This window comes from Cuculus canorus, chromosome 8, assembly GCF_017976375.1.
Source record: "Cuculus canorus isolate bCucCan1 chromosome 8, bCucCan1.pri, whole genome shotgun sequence".
NCBI classification, from domain to species: Eukaryota; Metazoa; Chordata; class Aves; order Cuculiformes; family Cuculidae; genus Cuculus; species Cuculus canorus.
In genome coordinates, this window is record NC_071408.1 from 29758068 (window position 1) to 29773045 (window position 14978).

Consider the following 14978-nt stretch of genomic DNA (forward strand, 5'->3'; position numbering starts at 1 on the left):
GCACAATCGAAGTATTGCATTTCTCCTCTATGGCACAAAAAAAAATTAAATCTTTTTTTTACAGCTAAATAACTGAAGCTGTCAAGTTTTCATTATTTGCCAAGACCAAACTGAAGTTAAGGAGTAATGTCTTGGTTTCCTGGCTATAAGCTGAATGTCCTCTCTAATGGAATTATTCCAGTCAGAAAAGATCTCTACAAGACAGACACTAAAAATAGAGTGTCTGAAGATAGTTCCTGAGATAAAGAGAAAGTGGATCATATTCTCTTCATAGGAAAAGGTCAGTAGATGGAAATTAAATACAAAGTCACAGGATTATTTCACACTTCAGCATCTGAAAGCATTACTCTCCTTTCCACTTAGGTTATGGATATTCTTCTGCCAATGCTGTTTGCTGTAACTTCTGACTTACTCGGCAGCTCCTGACAAAAGTGTCCTTCTTTTGAAGCACGTGGTTTTCAAAGTGTTATGAATGTGCTAAGAGATGCATTTGTTTGATTTCTTCCTCTGTACTAACCTTGTCTGGTTGCAATTGTATTGGGTTTGCTTGGCAAGGTTTTGGTAGCAGAAGGGGCTACGGAAGCAGCTTCCGTGATAAGATGCTAGAAGCTTCTCCTACATCAGATGGAGCCAAAGCCAGCTGGCTCCTAGATGGAACCACTGCTAATCCAAGGCCAAGCCCATCAGCGATGGTTGTAGCACCTCTGGGATAACGTATTTAATAAGGGGGGGGGGGAAATGCTGTGCAACAGCAATTGCAGCCAGAGAGAGGAGTGTGGATATGTGAAACAACTCTGCAGACACCAAGGTCAGCGAAGAAGGAGAGGGAGGATATGCTCCAGGCACCAGAGCAGAGATTCCCCTGCAGCATGTGGTGAAGATGTTGTTTCCATGCAGTCCATGGAGGTAAATGGTGGAGCAGATATCCATGGAGGACCCCACGCTGTAGAGGGTGAATGCCTGAAGGACGCTGTGACCCCGTGAGAAGTCCATAGTGGAGCTGACTCCTGGCAGGACCTTGTGGAGAGAGAGGAGCCCACGCTGGAGCAGGTGTGCTGGTAGGACTTGTGGATCCCAAGGAAGGGATCCACGCTGGAGCAGTTTATGAAGAACTGCAGCTTGTTGGAAGGACTCAGGTAGGAAAAGTTTATGGAGGACTGTCTGCCGTGGGATGTACCTCAGATTGGAGCAGGGGAAGGGCGTGGGAGTCCTCCTGAGAAGGAAGGAATGACAGAGACAACACTTGGTGCAGTGACCGCAACGCCCATTCCAGGTCTACTCGTGCTGCTGCAGCGGAGGAGGTAGAGAATTCAGAAGTAAAGTTAAGCCTGGGAAGAAGGGAAGGATGAGACAAAGGTATGTTAAAGTTTAGCTTTTATTTCTCATTATCCTACTCTGATTTGACTGGTAATGAATTAAATTAATTTTCCCCAAGCTGAGATTTTTTTCCCGTGATGGTAATTGGTGAGTGATCTCGCCCTGTAATTATCTCAACCCACGAGCCTTTTGTTATATTTCTCTCCCCTGTCCAGCTGAGGAGGGAGAGTGATAGAGCAGCTTTGGTGGGCACCTGCCGTCCAGCCAGGGTCAACTCACCACTGAAAACAAGTGAAAAGAATTATTTATAGAATCAAGAACTAAGTGAAAGAAGGTTTGATTATTAGAGTTTTTGCTAATTATTTTAATTTGTACTTTGGATCCTTTGTCTTCTGTAGCTTTCATGCAACAGTATTATTTTCATTCCTGTTAAGTTAAATCTCTAATGTGTTTTCTCTCAAACTATGTAAAAGATCATTCAAATGAAGCAGAAAATTCAAGGTGTGATTCTGACGCCTTTGGGGTAAAACTCTGTAGAGGTTTTTGGTTCTCTTCCTCTTGCTTTTTGCTTTGGAGATAAGAATTGTCTGATCTACACCTACCTACAGGTTTCAGCGCAGTGTAGTTTGTATCTACACTCAGCTGAGACAAAAGCCTGTCCTGGGCCATCTGAGGTATTCTCCCTTTTGACATTTTTAGTTGTGTTTTTTTTTTTAAGCCTCCGGGCTTTGGAGGCTTATTTTGACATTGATTTTTCTGATGTTTTTGTTTTTACATCCTTACAAACTTCCAAGTCACTTGTGGTTTTGTGGGCTGTTTTACTTTACAACAATGCTGTTGTGCAACAACTTTTCATCCTTGCTAGAGCTCTGAGCATTCTGCCACACCAGACTGATCCATAGCTACCTGCTATCAAAGAGTTCTCACAAAGTTCAGCTCGGTTAAAGTAGTTGGGATGTTTTAAACCATCGTTTATGTCCACTATGATCAAATAGGTTTCATAACTAGAAAGCCCATTAGGAAAAGGGATACACTGGTAGAAGACACCCCACTTAAAACAATAAAGGCTGCATAGGTTTGATCTGGGAGCTTATCCAAAAGGGATCATGGAACATCTGCCCAGTTGGCTTGAGTACCCACAGTTCTGAAATCTGAAACATCCATTCTAGGGTAAGATGTCATAACAGCAGAGGAGTACTGGCACTGCTTTGTGGCTGTGTTACAATGATCTCATGGTGTGATAATTCCTTCTTGTATTGGGAAAGGCCGTGTTGCGACAACTGAGAGCAGAATACTACGAGTGTGATGGTGGAAACAATCTGGGGAGGTCCTTGTATGAGGCTGACAGAACTCTACCATGACAGTAATGTCAGGTTCATGTGGGTCACATAATTAAAACATCGACAGAACCAGCTGGAGTGTGTGTGTATTAGTCATTCCAATACTAAGCACAATTACCTCCCTGTTTTATATATGAAAATATTTTATTTGCAAGATGAAAATTAGCAGCAGTTAATGGATTGCTCAGTAAATAGCCTGGAGGATCCTGGATGAGTCATGGTTGTCCAGCAGCATAACTATAACATGCAAAACTTCTCTACCATTCAGAGCTCTTCCGCTAGCTGGATTTTTTTTCTTTTACTTCAAGATTAAACTGAAGAATTCTTATAAACGAGTTATTTACTCTGTTTCCTATATAATGCTCCTGTGGAAGAGATCAGTGAGCACAGCGCGTCCTTGCCTCTCCAGTAATATCACTTTATAGATCTGGTAACTGTTTTCTTTCATAATATCGGTTTTAATAAGTACCGTTCTCCCCTTTTTCCTCATACTTAAATGCTCTTCGGAATGAAATCTGGTTTGACAGTGCTGTCTCATAGGATCTTCAGTATTTAGCTGACTCTTAGGTAGGTCTGTGACTTGCTCATGGTAGTAAGTCAATGAAGCAGTATCGAGATGGCCAAGAAGATGATGCTGATGTTTAGAGTCCTGCCTTACTCTTGCCTTTGCAGTAGTTGATGCAGCAAATGTCACTGAGTTAGAGAGTAAGGAATTGATGTATAAGGTTGAAAGTATTTTTACTAAAAGTACTTTCCCAGATTGGGTCCAATGACAGCAGCATTCCTGTTTGGAATTGGAATCAGGATATATTAAGTTATTGATATTTAAAAAAAAACCAAACAAAAAACAATACCAAACAAAATACAACCAACTCCCCTCTGAATATGAGTGCGAAGCCTCTGTCTGGGATCCTTAAGATGTAAAGGTCCCTTCCAAACCAAAGTATTCTATGGTTCCACCAATTTTTACCATGGTTCTAATCAGTACAACCAAACAAAATTTGCATAGAGTATTTTATGCAAACATACTTGCATTGAATCTCTGCTAACGGGAAAACACAAATTACACCTAAAACACAGGATATTTCTAGAATGGTTTCAAGAATAAATTCTTACCCTTTTTATTTAAATCAGCGGGGTAATGGTAAAAGCCAACACATGTATTTGATTTGGGTACATTTTCTGTTCTGGACCGCCTCATATTCTTTCTGAAGAGCCAAGAGCGAGTGATCTCATATTAGAGCTTTCCAAATGGTGCTAATTAAGGACTTTCCTGCCAGATGCTCAACATGCTCTTCTCCTATTGCTTTCAGTTGTGGTTGAGGGCATGCTGCATTCTTTGGGATACAACCCTATTGTTTATGAGTTGAAGTTAGCATTGCCAAAAGGAACACAGCGTTAGGAAATTAACAGCACTGAGGTTTACTTTGAGGATCCCGTGAACTAGCTGGGCTTTTTTTTTTTATTCTTGGGAATATCGAATCCTACATCTGGAAAGTATCAGTGTGACGTATAAGTACTGTCTGACCACTAATTTCACAGAAGAGTCGTTATATACAACTTGTGGGAAATCAGTTTTATGTTAAAGGAATAAGGATCTAAAGTCTCCTACTGACTTAAGAGCTCTCTGGAGCAGTAACCAACTCTGCTTTCCTTCTTGTAACATGACTCGAGCTCTGTTCAAAACTCAGTCTTGTGGCCAATTAATTATTGTGTAGTTTCCTGATAAAGCCTCAAATAGCCTAATCCTTGGATATAATACCATGCACGGTTATTACTGACAGCTTCCCTTGTCCCCGACAGCAGCAGTGTGTGCCTTTTACTTTCTGTTAAGGAAAAAAACAGATCAGAAATGTGAAATGTGGTAGATGACTAATTTTTTTCACTAAATTTTGTATGTGAGGCGTCTGGGAATGAAGAATGGGGCAAGTGTTCTGCTTTAATTTTTTTCAGCCACATAATAACTTGAAGAAAGTGTAATGACAAGGGAAAAACCTTTCCTATGATCCTTTGGATACCTTGTCTGCATTCAGAGAACAAAGCCCCTTCCAGGACAGAGATGGGTAGGACAAAGGAGAGAGAAAGGCTTTCTGGTATTCATGTTTACCAGTCCAGTGCTTTGGAAATGTCCTCCCTGTTGCTCTGGGATGGCCAGAAGGGGCTGGAGAAGGGATCAGCAGAGCTATGGTAAAGTCAGTTCTGCAGCTTCATGGGTGGTTTATTTCTTTCTTTTCTTTCATTTCTTTCATTTCTTTCTCCAGTGTCTCTGTAGGGAAGAGACTTTCTATGTGTTTAGTGAACGCCGGAAGATAGAGCTCCTCTATTTCTCTAGGCATGGAAAAAGAATATTTTTTCTTGAAGAAAAATGCCATAGAAGAGCAGATATTCTGCGACCTTGGTTTCCTATCCTTGCTGGATTTAGGATTCTGTTTTGGCATTTCCAAATCATGAGAGAAGCTACTCATTTCAAAGGCTGCTTATGACAGCTCACAATTACTGTCTGATGTATGCTGATGTACTGTTGATAAAAAATATATATTTCCCTTTCTTAAATGGAGTTTTTTTCCAGTTTTTTTGTTGTTTTTTTTTAAATTTTTTCCCCCATGTCTCTTTTTAAATGGAAAAGAATGTTTGCATTTTAGAGAGAGAAGAAAGAAAGACTTGTTCACCCCTTAGTGAGTGGTTCGCACAGCAAAGCTGCTCTGCAAAACACGTATTTGTATTTCCATATGGTTTTGTAAGTGCCAACCCTCTGTGGTTCAACTGTTTGAATTTCTTTGAAGTGATGCTGTTAAACATGGTGGGGTGCTTTTTTTTCCCCTCAGATAGAAAGAAGAGTACATCACTTAAAAGAGTCCTCTTCTAGTGTCCATGTGAAACTGCGTCGACTTAATCAGCTGATTTTGAACAGAGCATCTACAAATCTGCAAAACATCTACTAATCCCCCAGGACTTTAGCTGTATTTTAGGATTTATCTTTTATCCTTTAGCCATGAACTGTGATTAAGCGAAAGCTCACAAATTAAATAGTCTTGGGGTGAAATTAAATGCTTTGAAGAATGGTCTTGCAGGAAGTGATGTTTCCTGTGGTGTAAATGGCAGCAGTTCAGTTGCTATAGCAGAAAGATATTAGGAAGTGCTTGACTGCTTGAGATCCTGTTGTTTTGGCTCAGATGGAGAACAGCAAACTCTTTGGACAACCGATGTAATTAAAGTTCTAATGATGTTTCTGAAAAATAATGGTGCCAATCTCTCATCTCCAGTGTTAAGGGCAGACAGCTGTGAAATTACCAAAGGGAAATGAATACTCCATATTCAAAATGCAAGCTATGCTTACAAAAATATGTCTGTGCTTATCTTTTACTTTAGCATAGTGAATGTTAGCTACATTATACCTACCCCACAGCAATGTGCAAATTCAGATGCTGACAAATAGGAGATAGATGCTATTTTTTGCAATTTGATTGAGGATTTTGCTAAGAAAGTTCTCCCATGACTTTTTGGTGTTTCAGATGCAAAACACCAAAACACTTTGGAAAAAAAAAATACAGTGCTGCATGAAGGTAGAGAAGTTATTCTTGAGAAGTAACTTTTCAGTAACAACCTCTGCATTTTAAAAATAGTTTTAAAGTCATAATTAAAATAGATTTCTGGACTTGAAAGTCCATTTCTGAACTTCTGCTTGAAGCCAGCATAGAGGACTTCAATGAGCAAGTAATTTCTCCCATGACTTTTTGGTGTTTTAGATGCAAAGCTTCTTCATCCATTTACCTGTGGAGCCATGATTGGTGCTGTAAAATAGGTATTTGAATTTCCAGCCTTATTTAACCCAGCCTAGAGTGACAGTGCTCTGCAGCTCAGTCTGAGCCTTGGCTACTACAGTCCTTGTTAGACCATCCCAATGGCAAAAAAAAGGTTTTATTTGTTACAACGATGATTTAAGATAATCTCCTTCTGTCTTATTGTACCGTGCTTCTCTAGGGAGGTTTGTCTCGCTGCTCCAAGCCATTCTGCTTTTGCACAGTTATTCTGTTTTATCTACAGAATTGATCCAACTTCATAGATATCAAGCTGTGATAAGGTGAGCACAATAATTGCATTGTGAAAGTCCTAATAAAATATGAAAATTAAGCTTACATTAAACTAAATTTGACTTGTAAACGACAGAATGGCCACGCTGCAGGGTTCTCACCAAGCACAGGGACAATTTGCAATGACAGATGCGTAAGATGAGTCATAATAAATTTCTAACAAGTGTTGGTAAAATGACTTCAGCCGAGCTAATAAAGACAGCAGCAAATAGACAACACTGCAAAATACAAAGTTTAACAACTAGATAAAGAATATTTGCACTGGCTTTCTATCACTGCGTTACCAGAACAGTTGTTAAATACCGTTTTCACATCACTGAGTAATGAGCTTCACACAGTTAAGGTAGCTGGTCTCTGTCAGTACCTCCAGGCAATGAAAATTAAAGTTACAGGGCTGAGAATTTTCCATTTATTTATCTATTTTGTTTTCAGATCTTAGCAAAAAGACTTAGTAAATCCTCCTCTGCTCCTCCTCCAGAACAGACTGCAGATAACTGCATTGCTTCTCTAATCTTGAGGTCTACTTTGGAAAAGAAATAAGTGCTGCATGAAGGTAGGGAAGTTATTCTTGAGAAGTAACTTTTCAGTAACAACCTCTGCATTTTAAAAATAGTTTTAAAGTCATAATTAGAATACATTTCTGGACTTGAAAGTCCATTTCTGAACTTCTGCTTGAAGCCAGCATGGAGGACTTCAATGAGCAAGCACGGGTTTCTATCAGCTATGACCTCAGTGATGTTGCAACATTCCTCCTTTAAAACTCAGACGCTATCATAGGGGATAAATACATCTGAGTGGCAGGGAAAGATTAAAGTTGTCTGGGGAAGAGTAGTTTAGCCAAAATGTTGAGTAATTAAATGGGGCAACCCCTGATTTCCTGGAACAAGGTATACTGATGCATTTTTTTAGGCACCATGTCGTAATCTGAGAAGCTCAGCACTGCTGGAACTTGAGGTAGTCCAAGAGCTATAATGAGAGAGAGGACGCTGCTATGCTCTCTGGTGCCCGAAGGATCCTGGGTTTAGTTCCAAGAAGCTGTAAGTGGCCGATTTTACAAGTATGGTGTATGTCTGCACGTGAAAACATTAAGGCGCAGTAAAGCACCTCTGGAAAGTTTTCCCCTAGAGCTTTCAGTTAAAAATAGTGTTTTATGATTCTGATTCTACTTTCTTTCAGAAGTACGATCCTACTTCTGGTAATTTCATTGGGAATTGGACCCAAGCTAGTATGTATGTTGTTTTGCTGCAGTACTGCTTATATCTAAGCTCTGCTGAGGGACAATGTGTAAACCAGTGTTTTTGTAGAGCACCGTGTAGGACGCAAACCCCATGATGTCTCAAATACCTAATATTTTCACACATCTGGACAAGGTCTACGTGCTACCTAGGTCTGCGGTGTACTGATTTGGAGGGAAGACTGCACAAACTTGTGTAGCTTTTTCATGCCACCAAGTGAAGGCTATTTTTTTTCTGGGAGAAGCTTGACTGCTGAGCCAGTGGGTGCTGGGGAATATCGTGTATACTTTATGGTCCGCTATGGAGTGCAGGTGAGTCCCCACAGAGGTTTGCCATCCTAAGATGGGACTGAGGAGGAATCTAGCTACCTTCTTCAGGATGCTTCTGTCTGCATTGTTCGATTTCCTCCTTTCACAGGTTTACTGATCAGACAGGAGGCCACTCGGAGTTAGATCCGTTTCTGGTGACTGTTGTTTCTGGAACTTGTTTGTTTGATTAGCCACAGAAAAAGTAGCACTATTTCTCCTCCAGGTTATGAAACTTGATATATAACATGTGGAGCAACTTCAGGGCACGGTTCCAAGGGACCTTGGCTGCATCAAGTGCAGGACATTACTGATGTGTCCTGGAATTTGATTCAGGGCAGCTTCCGGGAGAATTTAACAAAGCTGACAGAAAACTGAGTCTATGTGAAAGTAGTCCGCACCTCATGTGCTGTTCTCCTCAGACCAGCAGTCACCTCTGTCTTCACCCACTGCATCTCCCGTTGCTCTTATCCTCCTCAGTATGTGACAATCTCTGCTTTCTCAACACAATTTATTCCTTCACAGCCACTGCCTGCACAGAGCCCTGACACAGCCCTCCCAGTCGTGCCCTGTTCTTGGCAATGGTGTTGGAGAAGAGACGGGGATTGTCTGAAAGGAGATGGATCTGGCTACATCTCCTTATTCTGCTTTCCAAAGGTCTGAGTCTTTGAGCTCTTAATACCATCAGTTCCTAGGAATTCCTCTCCTTTGAATGGATTTTATTCTCCAGCCCATGTGTGGGGAAATTTTCTGGAGGCTCTTTCCTGGAATTCCTCCTGACTACACAACAAGCCAGTTCCACAGTTTGCTTTGGATCCACTCTGGTGGGCCTAATCCTTTCCACAATCATATAGGGAGCTTTGACATGGCCTGGGGGACAACATCCTAAAGCTTTGTTTTATATATTAATAACTCCAGCAAAGCACCATGATTACTTTTGACTGTGTCTTAAAATGAATACATACTTGGTGCTTTGATGGAGAAAGGCCCACGAAAGCACGTATTGACTATGGCTAAACCTGGTTTGGTCCCACTATGTGCTGTGTTAATTTATTTCCTGGGCTTGGGTGGGCGCCGTTTTGTTGCCTCTGTCCCTTTGTTGAACGTTTCGCGTGCACGTCAAGCCCTCCATCCTCTGCCTTCCTACGCCTCTGAAGGCACAGAAAGTCAGCTTGGGTATCAAAGATGCTGAGTGTGAAATGATGAGAGTCCCAGAATGCTGCGATAGACAGCAAAATATTAGAGGTGCAGTTGCTGTCAGTGAGGGTAATAGTCATTAGTTTTTGTTTATGAAATAATTGAGAGATTGGAAACATGAATCTTTGCTATACGTTCAAGTGACGAAAAAATTTAACCTACCGTTAATATAAATGAAACAGAAGTATTACTACTAGAAAAATTTAAAATATCATTAGACCCCAGTTTTTAGAATTTGATAAACTCTGTAAAGAAGATACAATGATACAGCTATTACCGAGATGATTAATCGCATACTTCTGGCTGGATCAGGCCTGCAGCTGTGGTCTGTGTTTTCTGGAAGTTTGAATTCAACTCCATTGAGGGGAAATGCTCTTCTGAAACGTTAGGTTTCTTTTCAACAACGAAATTGTTATGCGAAGCAATGCCTGTTTCCTATTTGTATACTGTATTCTATTTTTACAGCTATATTGTTGTTTACTGTAAGCTGTTCAGTGGGCAGCTATGTAATTGGTATCAAAAAATGTACTGAATTTTACCTACTTTCTCTTCAGCTTGTTCTTTAATCTCCCTATTCCTTCATCTCCCATAAATCTCCATCTGGTATTGCAAACAGATAGGAGGAGGAGGATGATGCTGGAACAACTCTCTTTCCTACAAATATAATTGCAACTCTGAGAAAGAATTTCCTTCCAATAAAAATTCATTTGATCTTGAAAAAAATTAGAGATGATTAGTGATATATTAGTTCATCAAGGCTTTCAGTTTCAGTAATATAATTGAAGTTTCACTGGTGTGTATAAACCCAAATATTTTGGGATGGAGCTATTCCAGGAAACTTTGAATTCCACGTTGTGAAGAGTGGTGTCTGTCAGCAACAGGGCTTCAGTTGTGCTTTGCAGCTCGAGATCTTAAGTCTCATTACTCTGATGCATTGTGATACAGAGGCTAAGGGAGCTAAGAATGTTTTGCTAAAGTCATAGGTGATACCAGTAAGGGACATAAATATTTCAGAGATTCCGCACTAGCTTTCAGGCTTCCTCTTATAAAGGTTTGTGGGTCACCTTCCCAGTTCTTCCACCCTCGGTCTTAGTCTGCAGCTGGGATTCAATGCTCCTTAGTGCACTCAGCTGTGTGAACCGATCAGCTACAACGGGAAAATTCTTGTCAAGGAGTGAGAAAGTACTTGAGATAAAGCCTCACAAAGTAAGAGAAGTGAAAAATTTCAATTGTAATTCCAGAGATATCATAGATAGCAGATCAAGAATTCAAGAGGAAAAGATCTGACATGAAAACAAAATAAAACATTTTTAAGAAGAAAATAATTCTCTGTTCTCTTCTTTCTTAGGAAGAGAGCATAGAATGAGAATAATGACTCTTCATGATTCTTAGGACCAGAATGTCCTAAAGAAAGTAATTGTCCTGTTCTTTCTCCCTGGCAGGGTCTGCTGACGAGGCTGTGGTCCTACTACATGTCTCATTTGGGACAGTGAACGTATTAACACCTATTAATACTTAGCTTTGTATCTAATTAGTCCTAGCTATGGATACACTATGTAGTCAATATGCAGTGCAACTGCTTTGTACAGTTACAGTGTAGAATGACCCTTTGCAAATTATGTGCCAAGCGTAAAATTTGTCCAAGTGACCTGGAGAAGCAGGATTGCTGCAGAGATAGCTGAGAGTGGAATGGATGATCAGGCTAAGCTATCCAATTTCACTGGCTGCATTGAAGCAGGGGGTTTTCTCTGAGCACTCCTTGTCTGATGGATCATCAGTAGGGCTGATAAACTCCAAGAGATTAAACTCCAAGATTAATGGCTGGAGTAGGGGTAGGGTGGTATCTTGAAGCAGTTGCTGTCCTCAACATCATCACTGACAGTCTTAAAAGTTTGCAATTGTCTCTCTTAAAAACTTTTACCAGATTAATATACTCAGTAATTATTCTTACCTACTCTGATTTCATGGCTGTTTGTATATACTAATGTATAATAATTCAGCTTCTGAATGTGTTAAACTAAACTGGACAAGAAATGGAAAAGGTTAATCTGAACGAAGTGTTTATTCGCAGACTTTCTTTGGGAAAATAGAATGTGTAAATTATAACTGCCGCTGTTACAGTATTTTGGTGTAAGTTTGCAAAGGGGAACTACAAAAAGCAATTGCTTAGAAAGCATCTGCCATGATATAAAATGGCCAGATGGAGATCACCACACTTATTAACTGGACCTTGCTAAGGGGATCACGTGAAAGCCTCTCACCTGTTACTGTGCAAATGTAGTTGGCTTTGCTGAAATTTCCCTCCATCAGCCTTTAAAGTTCAGCTGAACGTTGTTTGAGCTGTGCTGTCTTTGCAGAGAAGCAGATAAGAAATGCTCACCCAATCTGTTAATGCAGACTAGGAGTTGCTAGGGAGACTGTTGTTTTTTGGGTATTTCTCTAAGCGTTACTACGGATGTATGTTTTACTTGTAGCTATGCTTGTGTAACGTATGTGTCTAGAGAAAGCTATCAGATATTTAATTTTTTAAAACTCATACAAATACCTTTTAATCATTCACGCACTTATGTACTGTGTATATTGTTTCACAACTCTTCGTGAGTAAAATGTCTCCGATGTGGGCTGTATCCATTTAATGTAATGGATTGACGGAAGCTCGGTCATGGTAAGTAATAACAATGAGTGTATGAATTTTACTGCTCAAACGTTGGTTGATCATAATGGACTTCAAATGTAATTTTGAATGTTCCTAACTAGACCGAGAAGATGCCATTTGTCTCAGCTGGAGCAGACGGTTTGGATAGGTCACCATTTAAAAACTGAATTCACAAAGTACTTATAAAATCCTCGAAAAATTCAGTAATTCTTTCCACTGGTATGTCTGAAATGTCCCAGGAGAAAGATTCTGTATCCATCGAACTGCAGCTCCATTGAAAAATGAAAAGATCAAAAATGGCTCGCTGCTCACATGCTCTAATAGCTAAATATTTTAGTTTTTCTATTGCAGCTATTTCAGTAAAGTAAGAACTTTTTCTCGTTAAAAAACATGGGAATGGAAACGAAGTGAAATCAAATTCTAAGTTGTAGCAGTGAGGCTTTGTGATACAGATTTAGAATGTCAAGCCCATGCTCTCAAAAAATCCAATTGTTGCCTCATAAAATGATATTAGGAATTATTGCCTCTTGTTTCGAAAAAGCAAGCCATTATCTAGAATGTTCCTTTTCCACCTTGTTCTAAAAGCTCATTTTACACTAAGTGCTAAAACAATTTTTATAGCTATTCAGTGGTTCTCTAAATCCCTAATCCTGTAAATATTTTGTACGTGTTTAACCTTGGGCATAGAAGGAACTGAGTTGAATAGCTTGAAGATAAGTGAGTGTGTAAACACTTTTATATTTCTTTTTCCATAGGGATTTCCTTGTAAAACTAGGAAAGGCTTCAATAAAAAGTAACTTATTGAAGCAGGTGAACAATCATAGTTTCATCCTGTAAGCTTCGAGTGCTGTGAGTTGGACATTTCGTTCAAGGTAAGTCTTGAAGACTTAGAGATGACTTTGATATCTTTTATTTTCTATTGTGCTTCACTTCTCTCTTTATATTTGTGATGCCTTACACAGGTTAGTTACACAAGATAACTGTGCAATGCACAAAATAAAAGTTGAAGCTCTTTTTTTAGGCTAGGCTATGAGGAGCAATAAGTTCGGGGTGGATTCTCTGTGTCACACATCCTAACCACCTCGCTTTACTCCTGTAGGATTCTCTCTTTTGCTTTTTCTGTAATGTATACATAAATCTCCTGTTTTCACATCTATATGTGTTGAATCAAGAGAGAATGGTCCCCTTTCATCGGCTGAATTTATTATTTGGTTGCAGTTAGCTTTGGATTTACCCAGGTTTGTGGCAATGATTCTATCTTGGAGAAGGCATATGGGGACAGGTTAGCAAGATATCAGAAAATTACATTTTCCTCTGTTATGTTTCCTGAGTATTTGATAGAAAATTAGTGCCAGGCATCTAGATTTCATTTTGCTGCTTTGTGTCAAGAATAGGAATTTGGAATGAAATTATTAACAACGAGTTATTGTCCTGGCCTGTCCTTTCACAGTCTTAAGACCCCAGGGATTCTTTTCAAGGTCAAGCCATAAAGAAAAAAGAGACAGCACACAGGGCAATTGTCTGTCTCCATTAAAGTGGGAATTCTACTGTGGCTGTTGTTGGAGTGAGTGGATAAAGAGCAATGTAAATAGCTGTACTCTTTAAGACAGAGTCTAAATAATGGTGTTAGTCGGAGACTGAAAGAAGCACAGTTGGTAAGTCCTGGGGATAGGATGGGCTCTCCGGCTGCAGGCGTAGCCAGTGGAGAAGTTTAAAGTAAAAGATTTTGGAGGCCCGTTTTTATCCTTCCACTGTCACTTAATTGGTCATTATGGACTTCATTTTGCTAAGGTCTTATCCAAACTGTGCAAAGAGGGGAAGAAAAAGTAATATGAAAGTTTCAAATCAATTCTGTGCAAGAATTGTGTTGGTACTTTGAAAATACCAAATAATTTCTTCTTCATTTCCCAATGAGCTTTTCAAAAGTACATACTCAATTTGTTCCAGTGCTTCAAGTTTTTCCCTAGAGAAAGTTTCAACTGACTTAAGTGGCAATTTTTCTTGAGAGGAGAATATAGTTGCAAGTCTTTATTTCATTACTTTTAGTGATTATAGCGGTTTGAAATATTCTTTTTTTTGCAGTTCCTATGGAATTTATTGCTTGCTACCGTCTGTAACTCGCTCAAAGACCCTTGTTCCTTGCTCACATAGATATTATGACTGCACTGTTATTTTTATCATAGAATAACAGAATGATTTCGGGCAGAAGGGAGACTATAAGACCATGCTTAGCTTTTGTGGGGAGTGCTTTAGACCACTGATGAGGTGTATTTTGATTATGGCTTCAAGGAGCCATTATACTTCGGAAAAAAAACAAAAAAAAGAAAAAAAAGTTATTGCAATACGCAATTATTTAAATATGTATCATAACCCCAAACAGTCTAAGCACTTCCCTTGCTATGTGGAGAAACGAGAGGATCTGAGGAAGAAATGAGAAAGGAGCTTCAGGAATTGCTTAGGAAACCTGGCACACAGTATTTCCAATAGTCACGTAGGACACGTTCATTGAAATAATGACAGGAATGATCCACTGTCAACAGAAAATGGAGATTTGGAAGTGCCTTGGTCTGAGAATGAAGGCAGCTAGTCAAAAATAGAGTCCCCACAGCTTTTGTCCTTGGTCTGTCAGAATGCAGAATTGTAAACTCTTTTTAATTTCTTTAATTTTTTCTTTTTTAACTGGAATTTTGGGTGGAGATGCCTGGTGATAGGACATGGTCAACACTGAGGAAGTGTCAGTAGGCACAAACAACATACTCGTCTGAAATGCTGGTAACTGGCAAAGAATAGAATTATTCAATACATTTTCATTACAAAGACTTTGCAACATAATTTAT